Raw genomic sequence first — 18,809 nt, 5'->3', positions numbered from 1 at the left:
TTGCATAGAGTACGGTGGGGTAAAAGTACGACCTTAGTGCCATCCTATTTTTAGAAAATTTTGCAGTTGTTTTTCCAAAAAACCAAGGACAGCATTGGATTCCGTAGACTTTTATCTCTCTTCTAAAAAATTACGCAGATAATCGATCGACGCATTTGATAGCAGTAGTGAAAATTCCAAACTGCTATCGAAACGTACTCTTACCCCACCTCGGGGGCAAAAGTTCGAATGATGTGGGGTAAAAATACGACCATTCAGAATTCCACAATTCTGCATGAAGTCAAGAGGAAAATTATTTTATATCAATCTTTGCTTACAGCAGTAACTTCTGTGTTCGCTTGTGATACAAATCCTATACATGGGCGAACAACCTGCGTGAATTTGGAGTTCTTGTCCATATTCATCAGGTTTACGAAACCCAGTTCTCATTGTATTTGAGCAATTTTTAGCGCGAGCAAGTCTTTGTAGATATAAAAATATACGCTGATGTTCCCAGTGAATTTTAGAAAGAAGTTAAAACTTTCCTAAAGATTTATCTCAGTAGACCCTGAATATCATTCGTACTTTTGCCCCACTTGCAGTTCGTACTTTTGCCTCTTCAAGGTTTCTTGTGATTTAGAATTTATTGTGCTAAACAGAGATATATTAATTAAATCCTTTCTTCGGCATTTGATAGTGGTTGGAAACAACTCAACAGACACATTAAGACTTTCATTGAAAGCCAGAATTTTGATTGCTCAAACATGTATGCCGTTTTTTTAAATATTACATCATTTTGGCAAAAAAGCTGCTTTGCCTCATTCTTCGGAGTATTTTCAATTTTTCCAAATAAAAATTATATCTGGATGAAAATAGTCCAAATCACTATCAATCTATGCCAGAGTTTTGAATTTTAATGTTCTCGGTTTGTGATAAGCTCAAAACGTACTTTTACCCGACTCGTACTTTTACCCCACCTTACTCTATATATTAAAAATGGAACCGGAAAATCCTGAAATTTCAAATCAAAACCGGGGAAATTCTTTATAGATCATTTTTCTCTAAATAACCTATTGAATTCTAAAGTTCATCGGTATCATCATATTTTTTTCAAAAGCAGTTTAAAATTGGAATAGAAAAAAATGTAGGAATAGTTCGAAATTTTTTTTTGAAAAATCTTACATTTTTTCATACACTTCAGATCCTTTTCCAAAATATTTTTAAATTTTTTTTTGTTAATTTTCTTAATTTTGGCTGTTCTGAATTTGGGTAATGAAAGGAACAATTTATCAAAAATCACAATATTCAGGACACATTTGGTATCACAACCAACATTTAAGTTTTGGCAAAAAATAATTCTAATAAAATCAAAATTTTCTGGTTTATGTTACATGTCAACAATTATTAAAAAATTTGTCCAAAAATGAAAATTCAAAATAAACGAACACAAACACATAAAGGATCTCAATGAAACTTGATGTTTCCTCGAAGAGATTCCTTTTGTCTTAACTCTAAGTGTACATCTTTCGAGGATATGAAGGCTAGCATCTTACAAATGCTAAGACCACCAACCCACAGAAAGTGTACTATGTATGCCGTGACCGGAATTCGATCTCATGCCCGCTGGCTTAGAAGACTTGAAGGCTATCCTCTACGCCGCGGGCTGCGGAAAAAGAAATATTTTTGAAAAAATAGTTACAATTAAGTTCATTTTTTGTTCCTTGAGAGGAGAAAAATGCGGAAAACAGAAAAATTAAAAATGAATGGCCAACATGTTGCATGGTTCATTAATGAATGCGCAGAAGGTTAAACAAAACTACAATTTTTTGTGTGATTCTATTGAACATTTTGCACATTTATCACAAAAATTGAAAAGCAAATAAAAGCCTCAGAATAATTTTCAAAATTTGAACTAGGACTTCAAATTTAAAATTCGAATATCTATATACCTGCGTTTTTGCTAGTTGGTTTGCAAATTCAAACTCAAAATTCAGATTAACATCACTATAATTTCACAAAATTTTGAGTAAATTTTCAATTTTGAAATTATTCACAGATTTTTTCAATGTTGCTAATTTTTTTTTCAAAATTCAAAATTTTGATGCCTATAAAAATTTTGGATTCCTAACTTTAAATTGGAACATCGTGATATGATTGCAAATGTTAATTGATTTTTCTAGGCAAATTGTAGAAATCAACCAATTTGTCTTGACTTTTCCATAAAATCAATGGAAAAAGCATCACAGAGAACCATCACAAGATTTTCGTGTTTGATCACAGAAAGTCAGAATATAATTTCTCAAATACACAGAGTAAATTACAACAACCTTGATAAACACCTTAGAGACAGCAAAAAATCATTGCTGAGAAACACTGAAATTCGGCATGTGTTAACATGCCATATCCAGAATCAAGAACCCAAAACTAGGCTCTGGAAAAAATTAAAATTATACAATAAAAACCTTACTCAGTATCCAAGACAAAAATTGAAACAAAATTTCAGAATACTTAGAAGAAATAAGATTCAGAGGATTTTGTTTTCAAAATTGCTGAGAAAAAATTTAAATTAGAATATCAATCAGAAGCAATTAACTATATAGAGCTAAGCATTAGAAATAACAATCAAAATTAGAATCATAATATAAACTTAAAGTTAAGTTTTGATTAAAGTATAAATCCGTAACTTAACCGAAATTCATCGTTGATGATTATATTTCAAATTTCAGAATTTAGAAACCAGAGCACGATAGTCAAATTCAGTATGCGATAAACTTATTTTTAATTGTAACATCATCGTTTGATTCAATCGGAAAGTGTTGACAAAATTATAATAAAAATATGAGTTTTGCACCAGATATAGATTTAGATATGAACAATCGATTTGTATATGCAGTTACCTCAAAATTGATCCCTTTGATCCTAAGGGCCTCAATTATTTTCCTACTCGTTTGCCTTTGCAACCTGTTTAACTATTTTCTGTAGAAATCCCAACAAACAACATCGTTATCTGAATACCCTTTGAATTTGAAGTTCAAATAACTAAGAATTTCAAGTCCTCTCACACTTTTACGTTCAACGTTAAAAAAACATCTTATTTTGGTTAAATAAAAACCCTGATAAATATATTCATTTGTGTATTTTAAAACTGGGAGGATCATAAAATGTCAATCCAAAAACCGAAAAAAACCGGAAATATGAAAATGGAAACTTTCTCCACCCTGACAGAGTAAATCGACATATTTTTACCATACAAAATCTGAATTCTCAACTAAGTTTAACGTGGTTTAACTTTGTTAGTTCCTGATATTAAGGATGTTTTTCGTCTCAAAGCTGTAAAATAGATGAGATATCACTTTGGTATAAACATTTATCAATTTTAAAGATATAGGTAGATGCCTTTTTTAGTTGTTTGGGGTTGAGAATAACAAACACTATTTTTTTATTTTTGTGTTTAAGTTGTCGTTCAATTTTATTCCATGGAAGGTGTATCAAAAGTCCTAGAAAATATTTTATCACGTCAAAACGTTCCTTGAATATTGCAGATTCGAATCCTGAATAAAAAAATTTGTTGTCGCTGACTTGAGAATTGGACATTTTTCAAGCTTTCAAGATTTGAACCATTGTGTTGCGTGGTCTTAAAATGAAAGAATCATCGTCTTGTTCTCTCTGCGAGCAGCAGTGCGACCAGAAGACTGAAAATCATAAGGGGATTGTATAATATTGACTGGGTGGCCACTCATTCGGAAAAGCCGAGAAATGCGGGAAAAAGTTGGGATTTAAAATGCGAGAAAATGTCAGGAATCCTCTAAGAAATTGGGTATTTTTGGCTCAGCTGTTCAGTGAATATATTTCAGTGCCTCTATTGCTCAAGGATAACTGAAAAATTGTGAAACTCAAAGAATCTTTTAAAAAATTCAACTAGAAATTTTGAGCAACTCAAAAATGATAAAAATGAAATCCAGTTGTAACCGAGAACTAGCTAGTAGAAATATGAGGCTTCTCCGTTTGTGTTTCGCAAGGTCTTTAATATGTCAACTCCCATTTAACTTTTATCCTCTTTTTTTTTTTGAGTAACGAAATGTCAAAGCTAAAATTCTGAACATCAATTAATTAAGCACATAACTAAAATAACAAGTTACACAAATGTACTTAAAATCGGAACTTCGATTACGGGTCGATATTATGAAGTGTAGCCAGAAATTCGTTTTTTAACTTAGAGAGATTTCTCGGATCGACGAAACTTTAAATATTGAAACGGTTCAGAAAAATAGCTAAATAAACGTATGAATTCTCAATTTTATGCGTAGCATAGTTACGAACTTTGGGGCTTATCTTCTAATGTATGCTAGAATTTCACATTTTGGCCATTCAGTGAACTTTTTAACGACTAATTGGTTCGGTGTGACGATGCGCCATTGCCTTGTGAAAATTTTGAAACAACAGAATTTGACTCTCATTTACAAAATCAAAAAACGCGAATATGATTGACGACAATTAGTTTCTTGGATTAATAAATACTGATTCTGGTTCTTGCAATTAATAAATTTTGTCTCTTGTGGAAATGATTTGTACATTCAACTGGAGCTTCTCGAAAAAATTCTTATGAGGTTTAGTTCGGTCAGGTTGAATTTTGGCAATTTTCCTCCGGTTTAAAATAAAAACTTATCAAAGATATTCAGAACAAATGTTTAGTTTAGTCTAATATCATAACTCCTTTTAAAATTATTCATAAGTTGCCCGAATCGGTACCCTTTCTGTTTAATTTCAAACTTTGTGTATTTTCTCATTTTGCTTAGGCTTCTTCTTAAAGTTGTTATTGATTTTAAAATTCGTTTTCTTGATAGCGAGATATAAAAGTGCGCAGGGTCACAGTAAAAATTGAAATGTCAAATATTTATGCTATGATTTTGAGGTTTTGTTAAAAATTTTGTTTAAATTAAATCACTTAATAAAAGTAGAAAACCGATGCATAGAGCTTTGAGACTGATTTTTTTTTTTGGTTTTCGAGAATCGGAATTTCGTGAGACCATGGGGGGAAAAGTCGAGAAAAACGCGGAAAATAAGAAATTGTAATTGGGTGGCCACCCTGTATTGACCAATGAGAAAACCTGAAAATACTGTCGCTGAAAACGATTTGAAGACTTTGAGAGCAAAACCCTGCGCTTTCTTGCCTTCTTTCGATAGGTACGAATAAGGTGTCGGATAGCGCCCAATTTGTGTAGTTTTCGTCGCTTTAGAAAGAAATAAAATTGATGTATGTATATTGCCTCCACTTTGATAGGTAATAGCTACTTTTGTAACTTACATTCGATCGACTTTTTTTAAATTTTTTCAACAAGATTCAAATTTTTTTGATGTTACAGTATGACCCATGTATTTGCGATTTTTTAAGGATATTTTGTGTGTATTATAGCTCTAACTTTCATCTGTCAATTGCAGTAAAAAATGCAGAAGTAATACGCTATATCGGCAAGATGAGCACAAAGCAGATTGTGTAAGGGTGCCAGATTTTTTTCAGCACGTAGCTGGGCCGGGCAAATCCCGGCAATTTCATTTAAGAAACCTGGTAAAATCCGGGCATTTGTTTTCAAAATTGAAGAATCCGGGCAATATACGGGCAAATTTTGTCAAAACCCAAAAATTATTCCTAAAAAAAAAACAAGAAAAAAATTGAAATTTTTTTTTTCATTAAAATTTATCGCCAGATTTTAAATTCTATTTTAGGCTTCAAATAAAACGTTTTATGGTTATTTTTGTAAAACTCTTCCAAAAAATTGTTTGTTTTGGACGCATAAATAGACAATTTTTACAACACAATTTGTTTTTGTTTTTGTTTGATTTGCCAAATTAAGTGAATAAATCTGGGCTTATTTCAATGAAATCCAGGTACCCGGGGCGGGCCGGGCTGTTCCCAAAATTTGTTATTAAATATCCGGGCAAACCTGGATAAAATCGGGCAATCTGGCAACCTTAAGATAATGACTAGTTTGCTTCTCGTCCAAGAATTTCCCAAGCAAATTGCGACGACTGTAGCATGCCATGAAGCTACCGTTAATCGCGTGAAACGTTCTCTCCTTGATTAACCATGTCTACGGAAGCAGGGTAGTGGAAGGCCACGGTCTGCACGTAATAAAAGTGGTAAAATTTGTCGAGACGAAAGTGAAGTGGAATCCAGTATGATCATGGCTGGCTAAGTAAGCAAATATCTTGAATTCTTCCATGCAACAATTGATCAAAGATGACCTAAATGCATCATCAAAGGCAAGTGCGAAGTGCCGTTTTATAACAACGAATTCAAGCACTACGACTTTAGCGCTTGAAGGGATTTTTGTCTAAGTTGAAGAAGAAACATCTGAACGTCTTGTTCTCAGAAGAAACATTTTTAAACTGATCCGGTGTCTAAATCAAGTACGAATCGTTATATTTCACCCCTGAAGACTAAGCATGTTCTTTAGGATGTAAACTTCAAGTTTACTACCAAACATCCCGCCAGAGTCATGTTATTTGGATCGGTTTCATGCCTCCTGTTTTCATAAAAGCTGGAGTAAAAGTGAATACTGAAGTCTAAATGGAAATATTGACGAATCAGGTGCTTCCAAACCTAGCTGGAGGAGAATATGAAGTTGTGGACGGAAGATATTTGGTCCCCGAGAGGTCCGGATTTAAACCCCCTCAATTATTTAATATGGGCGTATGTTCAAGCGAAGGCCTGTGGATTCTCTCATCCAAGTGTCGATTTTCTTAAGGGTTCTATCTCTGAGGAGTAGCCTCAATGTCAGAGACTTATATTGCGAAGGTATGCTCCCGACTACCATCTCGTTTGGAGAGAGTAGGTGATTGAGAACGAAAGTGGACACCATCGAGTGATTGTTGCTTAATATGTATATCAATATATGTAGCATGCTATAAATGCTAAAATCCTCAATCTCCTGAAGAAGTGCTTTGTATTCCATTATCGAGATTCGTTATCATGACATTTTTTTAGAAGACTTATATTCTATCTTCTTAGACCAAGGCCACTGGCTAAAACTGACATTGAAATAATCTTGAGAAGATGTTACCCATAATCAGCTACACATCTTCGTGGTTGGTTGATTTTTAAACTTTTCAATATCACCTCCCAGAGCAGGGCTAGAAAAAAAATATATTTGCATCAGATATGTGACGTTTCATAATAGGATCAAAAAGCAAATTCTTGGTTTTATTTATTACAGCTACTTAGGTTGCTTTTTAAATACGAGCATTCAAATTTAGTTTTTTTTTTTTGTAAAAATCGTATGAGCCACTTAACGAGATTCGAAAAGATCACTTAGGAAGTTTTTAAACAATTTTGAAGTTCTTGTTTCAAAATTGTTTGAAATTTTGTTCCCAACCGTTTGTTTACAACTTTCTATGAGAAGTTGCATGAAGTTGAAGTTCGTTTGAACTTTACGTTGTTTTCATTGGCTTATACGACCTTTTCAAAACAAACTGTTCGTTATCATACACTTTCGGTTCGCTTGCTTCTATCTCAAACTTCACAAGTGCCGAAAAAAATGATGAAGAAGAGAGAAGAGAAAAGGAAGGAAAAAAACCAGTGCACCCGATATGTGGGAAATATCTAGGCTAAAACACCAACGAAAACAACATCACTTGAGAAGGAGAACTGGGAAAGTTGTAGGCTTAACGCTGAAGGCGTTCGGCGTTCTTTCGATGGGAACATTTTTTTTCCTCTCGAATCACAGAGCGCAAATTTCTCGGAAGGACCCAAACCTCGATCGTTGCTTGCAGGTCGAAAAGACCCCGCAAGCCAATTCGTAACTCAGGGATGGTGGTCAGGTATCAGAGAAGAAATCGAGCGAGAAAAAAAAGGTTTATCAGGTTTGGAGCTTTTTTCGTAAGAATCTTACGAGTGTTATTTGAATGTTGAATCAACTGTAACTGTTTGAAGTAATGAATGAAAAGTTTTAATAAAATTTTATCGTATGGTCTTCGATGGACTCGATCGTGCCTCACTCATATTCTGCCCTTGAATTTGCTGACCTTGTCCTGTTCAATGTCAAAATCCACCACCGTAGAGAGGAAGTGGCTTTTCCGATCGGAAAGAAAGTGAAAAGAAGAATCGACGCCGGTCCACCCTCCTCGATCGCGATCGAACATTCGAAGGCCAATAGAAGGAGCTGCTCACTAATGTAAAAAAAAAAATGCAACGACTCCTCGCGAAAGCGCGAACAAATTGCATCCGCCACCGCGCAGAATTGCCTTCGCTTGCCTGCCTCCGTCTTCTCTAACATCCGGTCCCGACCAAACTATCGGGGTCCTCCGTTGCACCGAATGGTAGTTTAAGGTCAATGTTAGTCGTCCCTAAATTTGTGTGCGTTCGTTCGGAATCAAGTTGGCAAATCGATCGATCATCATCAGTAGCAACTAAAAAAAAAAATAAAAAAAAACTAAAACAGCAGGAAGATCACGACGCGCGATTCGAATGGACGAACGCACATGACGATGATCCTTGCGGAACGGCCTCGGGTTTTGGTGAGGCAAGAAAAAAAACCTAAATTTTTCGGGGGGGAAGGTCTTCGCGTAGTAGCCCTCAGCCAGACAAACAGGAAATGAACAGGTGATACATGTACGTACGAAATTCTGGATCGTCGGGAACAAATTTTTATTTGGCAATGTTTGTGCGGGAATGAAGGAAAGCAGCTCACCGAGTTGGGCGCCAAATTGTTGTTGAGTCACGAAAAATATGTCAGATGCATTATTTTTAGTTTGAATTTTGAAAATTCTTGACTTTATTAATTTTACGAATGTAAAAAATACATCTTAAATTAAGAATTTCAATTTTCAGAAATGGAATTCCGGGAGCAGAAAGTTCAAAAAGCTTGAAGCTTGCCTTTTCATTTTGCTCCGATTTCTTTCCTCATCATCCAAGGGTGATTTACTTTGGAGTGCAGCCTTTTTCGGCAGCAATGCCGTTTTCGGAGATTTTTCGGCAAATCGCAATTTCGGTGTTCCTTCTTCTGTTTTTTTTTTCAAGTTCCATTCTTGAATTCGGTTCCTCAAGGTTGGGTTCTGGTCGATGTCATTGTGTTTGTCTTTTCTACGCTCTTGTGAGGCCAAAAACCCGAAGAACAATCAAGGAATCTAGTAAGGTTTTTTTTGTCGTTGGTACCTTCATACAATGTATGATTCGAGTGCCGGACTTCTCGAATTTCGGTGTTATTAACCTGATGAGGTAAGGTTTGTTTTTTTTTGCTTTTCTTTTAAGGTAAAACAGAAAATGAAGTTCATATAGGAACCTTGTTCTGAGACCGAGGGATTGAATTTTACGCTAAGTTTTTCCAGCAATATTCCTAATACCGTCCAACTTATAAAAATGAGTCGCAAATTATATACTCCTAAAGGTAGGCAGTTAAGCGAACTATCGCTTAGCAATACATCTAGAATACCTGTCTTTATCAATCGCTAAACCAAACATGCCTTTTGTATTGTTTTTAATCAAATTATAAATTTAATTCTGATTTAGAAATCCCATCTCTGAATTCAAATGTGGAACCATGGATATCCATGTTAAATTCTGTCGGTAGCCAAGCGACCAAAAGTGTTTTCCAAGTTCCATATTGGCTGCACAAAGATCTCACGGGACATTGCCATCCAAATCCCTTGTATCCAGTTTAAATGCTGAATATCAAACACGAAAAGATGAGAAAAGAAGAATTTTTAATTTCAGGTGACCGGTACAGTTTAGAGTTCATCTGTAAAAGGTTCACTACTGGGACTCTACATTGGCGATCCAGTCAGGATCATTGAAATGAGTGAAACGACACTCTCGAGTGGACTTGAATAGAGTTTACTTTTAAGATACTGTTGCCAGATCTACGGATCCCCCCGTAGATACAAACATTAGAATCTTTCCTAAGGATCATATAGGGGAGAATGAGGATACTTGATCCCTGGGGATACTTGATTCCTTAGCTATATCTCGAAACTGGAATGTCTTACAAAGATCAAATGTTCTAGAAAAATGTGCCAAAATGAGCAAAATAACAATGCTTATAGTTTAGAAAAATTTTAACAAAATAATCGTTTGAGTAATTGAACTTTGTTTGAAAAATTTCACAAAATGTAACTTGAAGATCTTTTTTCATCACTTTAAAATGTTCCTTACATGGGAAAATTATGAAAAAAATATTTGTTAAAATGTATCAATCGTTCGAGCGTAAAATGAGCTTCATAATGCCATATTTTCAAAGCAATGGAAAACTCTCAACTTTTTTTCAGAAAAAGTTTTCTAAAATGTTGATCATGGGTACAACTGATCCCCTAGAGTTGGGTACAATTGATGGTTGTACTCCATTTACCCGAAAACCATTGCCCAGAATGAAAAATCCCCAGAATTCAAATCGCCAGAAAGAACCATTCCCCAGAATTTTTTTCCCCAGACGAACCATTCCCCAGAAAAATTTTCGCCAGAATGTACTATCTCCCAGAAATTTTTTCACCAGAATGAACTATTTACCAGAAATTTTTTCGCCAGAAGAACCATTTCCCAGAAAATTGAAAACATTTATCCCTACTAGAAACGAATAAAAAAAAGAATTGTTACAAAAAAACGGGGTTTCATAACTTAATTCTTTTGCGGCAAAGCCGCAATCAACGAGGATGAAGGGGCTGAGGCGGCACAAAGCCGCCGAAGCACCCAAATCCGAGGTGGCCGCCGACCCGCCGTCGGAAGCGGCGGCCCCATTACATTGGTCTAGGTCTGCCGGGGCTTCCTAGGTCTGCGTGAAAGCTAGGGGTGATCCCTTAGCCCCGTCCGCCACGCGACAGCGTGAAGGACAAAACGTCTTTCAAGTTCGAACGCGCAGCGTGAGGAGTCGGATACCAAAACGGTTTTTTAAAGGACCATGGTAAGCATTGAATCAATTAAAGTTCCATAAACCATGAACAAAGCACAATATTGGTTCTAAAATAAATTTAGTTGGAAAATTTCAAAATTGTAGTTTCATTTAAAAAAAACATTTTGAAAAAATGAATTTCGAATCATATGAAATTTACAAGAATTCATTAGAAAAAAAAAACAAATAAAAATACAAGAGGAAAAAATCTGGGATTTGTGCAATTCTGGGAAATGTTCCATTCTGGGGAATAAAATTCTGGGAAATGGTCCATTCTGGGAAAAAAATTTCTGGTAAATGGTGCATTCTGGGGAATTTTTTTCTGGGAAATGGTTCATTCTGGGGTTTGATTTCGGGTATTTGTCATTCTGGGAAAAATTCATTCTGGGCAATGGTTTTCGGGTAAATGGGATACAATCACAATTGATCCCCCTTCCAAACGGCATATTCTTCTTCTGAAATGATCGTTATGATTGCTGATTACGAAATTACTAATATTTATCCAAAAACTAATATTTATCAAACAATTGTCTGAAGAAAAGAGCAAAAATAATTAATTTTCTCTTAATTATAAAAATTAGCGCCTTTAAGTATGCAATGTTATTAGCGGTGAGACAAAGTTATAGAATTTTCTTCTTATGTCTGCTATAAATTGTGAAATGAGAAAAACATGACCAAAATAGTCAATTAACATTCTATCTTGGGGTTTTGTTTGATTTTTATACAAGGATAAGGGCTTCCTGAATAAAAGATCAAGTCTCCTTCAATAGAGGATCAAATCTCCCCTAACTTCAGAAAAATCGCATTTTTTTTTACTCCCACGAAAATGCTTCTATTTCATCAACGGGATCAAGTATCGATCTAATTTTTGGAGCATAGAAACTTGAAGTTACAAGCTGTCAGAAAATGTCAAAGACGGCGAGTTGCTAAATTTTTCCAAAAAGATATGGTGAAAATAAGAAAAGGGGATCAAGTATCCCCACTCTCCCCTATCGATTTTCGAAATCCTTGACAGTGTTGTTACAGCCAAAATCGATATGTTTCATTTAATTTTTACTTTTAATAAACGGATTTTTGTGGTGTAAACTTCGATGGGACTCCACATTGGCGATCCAGCCAGAATCGCTGAAATCAGATAAAGACTCACACTCTCAACACACAACGTTTTAGCGGGAAGACGTGCTTCCTCATGATTAAGCTTGGAACGAAATTAGACGGAACAAACAGCTATTTTTCAAATAACCTGCCCCCAAAATCGGTAATAAACAACACAATGCTCCAAAGAAGCACCAGATCAGTGGCAAAAAAAGCACGGTCATTTGATCCTCGTATCTACTTCGAATCGAGAAAAAAAGGCGCAAAAACCATCCAAAAGCAGAAGCGTTTGATCGTTGGCGCTACATGCAGTTTAGAAGATTGCATCTTGTTGGGGGCCGTTCACTAATTACGTAAGCACGATTTTGGAAATTTTCAACCCTCCCTCCCCCCCTGGTAAGAAATAGTAAGATTTTTCAAAACCCCCCCTCCCCCCCTAGTAAGATCTTACGTTTTTTTTATTCTTTGAGAAATTGACACGTTTTTTTTTTCAAAAACAGCTTGAAAATATTAAAAATGTGACAAACATGCTTCAAAGCAAAGCCCTTTTTAAGAAAAATTAAAAAATTGTTTTTAAAAAGAACAATCAATACAAAACAACAGATGAAATGTTATAAACGATAGAACTCTAGATACCACCACACAATGTATCTACCACTGCAAGGTAGAAGGCCCGTGAGGAACAAAACGATGAAATGTGATGAAAAGTTTTTTTCAAATTAAATTTACCCTTCCGCTCATTTTCAACATCTTTTACCTTATTCTAATCTTCTATCCTTCTATAAACTTTCAATTCTTAAAATATACTTTCTCAAAGAATATAAAATTTCACCGATATAGCCGATAAAATAATATCAGAAAATAAATTTACGGTGATTAACTTAATTTAAAAAATCATAAAAATCTTCAAAAAATATCATTCTATACTACAACAATTGGGGCAAAAATGTTAAACGACAATCACGTTGTCAACTAACCTAAAAGCTCAGACTCATTCAGCGGTAAGCGATAAAGTTTTAGGATTTTTTTGGTAAATCGTTTGTTTAATTTAGAGTGTCAATCACAGAAAAACTGTCTAGAAATTCATTATTTAAAGCGCCTTATATTGATTTTTGAAGATTTTTTCTGGTTGAAGTGATTTTCGAAACATGATGGATTCAAATCGTGGTGTAACAACGAGCCATTTTCCTTTTTGTTTCGAAAAGCGACGATCTTTTTTAATATTGTGATTTAGTGTTTTTGATGGCATGTTGGCTTGAATTGGTTCTCTATAAGGTTATAGAACCTGCGATTTTTTCATCATTCAACGACATTAAAAGATAAATAACATTGCATAAACAATAACAAACAAATAGGTAGAGAGTAAAAAAACCTGAGTAATATGGTTTCATATGGCTGTGGCTGTGATTAAATTTTAATGTAACATTTCTTACGTAAGATTTTTGGAAACCCCCCCGACCCCTCTAGTAAGAGATCGTAAGCAAATGTGAAACCCCCCCTCCCCCCCAATGTGCTTACGTAATTAGTGAACAGCCCCTTGGTGGCTCCACCAAAACGAATGAAAAAAAACCAAAAAACAAGAATGAAAACGATGCTGCCCGTCCACCGCCGAAATCTCTACAATCAACACCAATAAACAGCGATATGTAGAGAGCAAAAAAGGCAACCGAACCACTGAAAACAGGACACAGAAAATAAGCCCACAAACAACTCATCTCGTTTCGAACATCGCGCTCGTTTGTGAGCAGGCGAAATCCGCGAAAAAGTGAAAACAACTTCCTTGGAAACGGCAACAAAACAAGATCAACAACACCATCACTGTCCTTCAAGAACAAAAACTGAAAAATGAGAGAGCGTGTGCGGAAAAGGTTGAGACGAATGGAATGCATTGCCGGATTTGTATCGGAAGCTCTTTAAATCAATAACAATCTAACGAATTGAAAACTTCAGTGCAGACTTTGAAACTTTTAAATCAAGACGCATTGCAGATTTTTTTTTATTTTATACTCTGAGACATAAAAGGTGCCCCAAACCAAATTTCATTACAAAACAATTGTTAAATAAATTAACTCAATTTAACTTGAAGTTTCTGCTTACTTACTTTCTATGGAAACAAACATGTTCTGAGCAGTAAAAAACAGTATCACTGGAAAAAGCAATAATTCACTTTACCATAATAGTCATAACATGAGATGGTGCGACCATGTTTTCAACTCATCCTATGCACCTTGACATTTAATTTAGTTTAATTTTAAATTATCTGAAACAAGCAGGGGAATACGGAACAAACCAGTCAAACTTCCACTTTTCCATTGTATGAGGGGCTTTGTCAACTTTCATTTCCGTTTAAAAAAAATATACAGAACTGAAAAGCTTTCCGGGTTTTTTTTTATTTAAGTGGGGAATTGGAGGTGAAACAGGCATCACTTTTCCGTTGCGAAAGTCTTACGCCTCCTGGGACCACTTTCAATCGATTTTTCAATCGAAAGTTGACAGACAACTGTAGGTACTTGAAGATCGCCGTTTTCTTAGCAATGCGATCCCTAGCGACTATCTATTGGTTTCAACATAAGTCCATGTTTGTTCCAGCGTATGATGGGAACACCTTTCTCCTTGGGAAAAAATACGCAAAAATTGTAATATTCAAACAGTAGCAGGAAATTTGTTTCGCAGATGCAATATGAATGTCACCCTTTTTCGACTACAAACTGAATAACTTTGTTTTTGAAATTCGAAATGTGAGCGCCAAAGTCAGCAAACTTTGATTAAAAAGTTGGAGCACTTAGCTTGGAGTCGCAGTACGATTTCCAATTTCGCCGATTTCCAATAGCATTGCTGATGTTGGGGTGTTAATTTTGAAACATTATTATTTCTTAAAGTATTCACAGATTCGTTCGGGATGATGGCTAACAAATTTCTTGAATATTTTCGATTTCGGTGAGTTCTTATCTTAGTTCTTGTGTTGCTTAAGATGGAAATTCGCTCGATTGTCATGGTGTAGGTAAGCTGTGAACATGGCTTTTCCATACAAAAGTAGGTACACAAAGCATCTTGCAGGCTGCTTAGGAGGACTCTTTTTCCCTACAAAGCGCAGCACAGCGGGCAACACTTTGAGCAAGGTGATCTTTTCTCCCTTCGCCGGTTGCTTTGCCCTTTTTGCCGGATTGTGTGCGCGAAAAAAGGACAGCACCAGTTTTTCACTTCAAATGTCAATCAAGTTGGCCCTGATTTAGATTTTTGCCAAATTCGTCGGCTTCCCTTCTCTGCTTTATGCTTCGGTGTTGTTCACAAACAAATTTTTCAACTCACAAGCAGGAACTTGTTAGCATTATGCTGCACGTACTCTTGTGCTGTAGACCTTATGTTTTTTTTCGGTTCCACTTCGGATGGTTTGCCGAAAAAGGAACCGCCAAAAATTACCCCCGGCATCCCCGAAAACTCCCCTAGCCCAACACCTCCTTCCAAACCGAACAATTAGGCTGAAGACGACGATGGCAGATCTGGTCCGTGGAGGAAATCAGCCAACGAAAGAAAAAAAAATCTCCACCAAATACCCGAAACCGTACCTGGGCCAACTTAGCGCAAAGGCGCGGTGAAATACCGATAAATTCTCATGCTTTCCGAGGAGGGTTCAACAACCCAAAATTGTGATGACGAAGGTTTCTCCTACAACCCAAACCGATTCAAAAAAAAAAACAACGCGTGAATGGTCCCCGGAGAATGGTGGCGCTGATGAGGATGATCAACTGATAGCTAAAACTAAAAAGATGAGGAAAAAATCCCAGAAGATGCTTATGAATTGGCAGCGGCAGCGCAAGCTTCAGTTTATCTAAGCCCGTATCAATTTCACCGGAATAACACATCTTGTCTTTCGTATGCAAATGCGCATCACGCTGTAATTCCGTGTGCTGTGGGATTGCGATCAGGCTGAGGCAAAGGCAAAGGCAGCAGCGGAACGGGAAACACCCTTGGTCCTTTACACCATTTCGTGTGCTCGTTTGATTGTTCGTTTTAGGCACCTAACGAGGTTTAGGTTATGATTTTGATAGATTTTTAGGCAAGGGCAATGTTTTTTTTATATTCCTGTTTCTGACCTTTTGCCTACACTTTCACCAAGGGAAGGCCATGTGAATTTTCGATATTCATTATTTTATTTCTGTTGCCAGGTTGCTTAGATAAGTCATATAAATATGTGTTTTTGCTAAAACAAGTTCTGATTTTCTTCACTCAAATATTCTGTGATGCTTTTCCATTGATATCATTGAAAAGTCATCAAAAATTGGGTCTTTCTTACATTTCACTCGAGGAAAATCAATTTCATGAAAGGGGGACGGCCTCCTATACAAAATCTGCTAAAATAGGACACAGCTATAACATTTTTGAAGCGATATTCATGAACATTGGTTTACAAGCATGTTCGATCAAAAAACGATTATTTATGATACAGAATGACCTCTTCCAGTTTCGAAATGGGGAGGGAGGCTCCCAAAGAAAATTGTTGAACTTACAATTTTTGGATCCTCCTGGGGAAAATGTTTTCCATTCTTCCCAACAACCAACCGAAATAAAAGCACATTGTTTTGGTTTTCCGTTTGTTTTGGTCAATTCGTCTAATGAGAAAAAAAGAGATTGATCATCGGTGATTGCGGATTACAGGTGAACACATTACAAATGTTTATTATCACACACAAAACCGAGGCTTTTCAAACTGTGGTTAGCAGTTACCCTGCAGTATTGACAGGAAAAAAAAAATAAGTAGATTCATCGGAATTTCATCGAGAAATGAGTACTTTCCCGGTTAGGGAATATGATAAGTGAAGAGTGCGACAATAGAAATCGCTAACTAAGTTATGTAATGTAACGAAACATGAATAAAGATAACTCTATTACTCTATTTACTAGTATTGTTCAATCTTGGATCGATCTCTGGACGATCGATCATCCTAACTCTAATTTCCAAATTTTGATCGATTTTTCAGTAATAAAAAGATCGGTTTATTATTGAATCGATCTTTCGTTTTTTTTCTAATTTTCCTTTCCTCGGTGAGCTGGAGAAATGATGTTCGATTTTGAGTACCAATTTAATTTCAAACATTGCCATCTGTTTGACATCTGGTCGATATCGGTACTCAAAATAAGAATGCCTCTGCGGAATATTCGTCGGCCGATTTCAGGGTTTTGAGTATCTGAATAAGAAATTGGACTAGAGATGTCAGGTGTCCTGATTTTTCAGGATTTGTCCGGATTTTCGAGAGGCCATCTTGATTTAAAAAAAAAAACTCTTGATGCCCAAATTGTCCTGATTTCCAAAAAACAGTTCAATGATGAGAACATCGAACAAATCTATATATATAAAAAGCAATTATCTGTATGTTTGTTTGTTTGTTTGTTTGTTTGTTTGTTTGTCCTCTATAGACTCAACCGTCTTAAGAGCTAGAGATCTGAAATTCGGCATGGATGCTCATTAGGACCAGGAACGATGAACAATGTTTTTAGATTTTTGGATGACCCCTTCTGAAAGGGGTCGTCCATACAAGACAAATATTGTTTTCGCGTTATTGACGTTATTTTTCGTCGGATTATGATGAAAATTTGCACATGAGTGTTTTAAGAGACGAACAATCGATTCCAGGTATCAAATTTAGGATAAGGGGTCGTCCAAAGGGGTCGTCCATATAACCTTTTCACTGTTTTTAGTGATATTGGCGTTATTATACATCAGATTGTGATGAAAATCGACACCTGAGTGTTTTGAGGGATGATCAGTCGATTTTTGGTATCAAATTCACGGTCAGGGGTCGGCCAAAGGGGTCGTCCATATCTACTGTTTTATGTTTATGCAGTATTGACGTTATTATACATCGGATTGTGATGAGAATTTGCACATGACTGTTTTGATAAACGAACAATCGATTATAGGTATCAAATGGAGGAACAAAGGTTGGTCAATATCAACTGCGTAGTGTTTTTGCGATAATTACGTTTTTATACATCGAATCGTGATGAAAATTGACAAATGAGTGATCCGAAGAACGAGCAATCGAATCCATGTATCAAATAGAGGGTCCAGGGTCAGTCAAAGGGGTCATCTATATAAACTGTTTATTTTTTTGTGATATTGGCGTTATTATTCATCGGATTGATATGAAAATATACACATGAGTAATTTGAGGGACGAGCAATCGATTCCAGGTATCAAATTGAGAAACAGGGGTCATATCTACTGCTCAATTTTTTGCGATATTGACGTTATTACACATTGGATTGAGACAGATTTTTCCACATTGGAGTTTTGAGGGACGGTCTATTGCTTTCAGGTTTCAAATTTTAGGTCAGGGGTCGTCAAAAGGGGTTGTTTATATTAATTTTTTTACTGTTTTCAAATTATCGAATTTCGGGCCATGCGACGATGAAGAGTTCGTCTTAATTAAAAGTTCATTGTTTATGCAATAATTTTGTGGGATGACAATTTTAGTATAAAGGTCAAGCAAAAGAGTCGTGCATATAAAGATATTTTACGTGTTTCTGTAATAATGTCGTGATTTTGTAACTGGTCGAGAATAATACACCTTTCACATGTATTTCATCAAAAATCCAATCAATCTGTTGATTTGAATTTGAAGTTGAAGAACAAGGAAAAGTGTCGACTTAAAGATTGATGAATATTTTACCCAATATTGTCTAAAATATTGTCAGAATCAAAAATCTAAACTTATTTTACGTATAAATGATTGAAAGCGAAACGAAGTTCGTACGGGATCAGCTAGTAAGATATAAAATTCTAATCAAAGCAACCCCATCTATGGTCCATTTTCAACTCAACTTTTTTTTAGAACTGGTATTAAGTGCAACTTTCTT

Source organism: Uranotaenia lowii, chromosome 2, assembly GCF_029784155.1.
Source record: "Uranotaenia lowii strain MFRU-FL chromosome 2, ASM2978415v1, whole genome shotgun sequence".
Classification (NCBI taxonomy): Eukaryota; Metazoa; Arthropoda; class Insecta; order Diptera; family Culicidae; genus Uranotaenia; species Uranotaenia lowii.
This window is presented reverse-complemented; position numbering follows the sequence as displayed.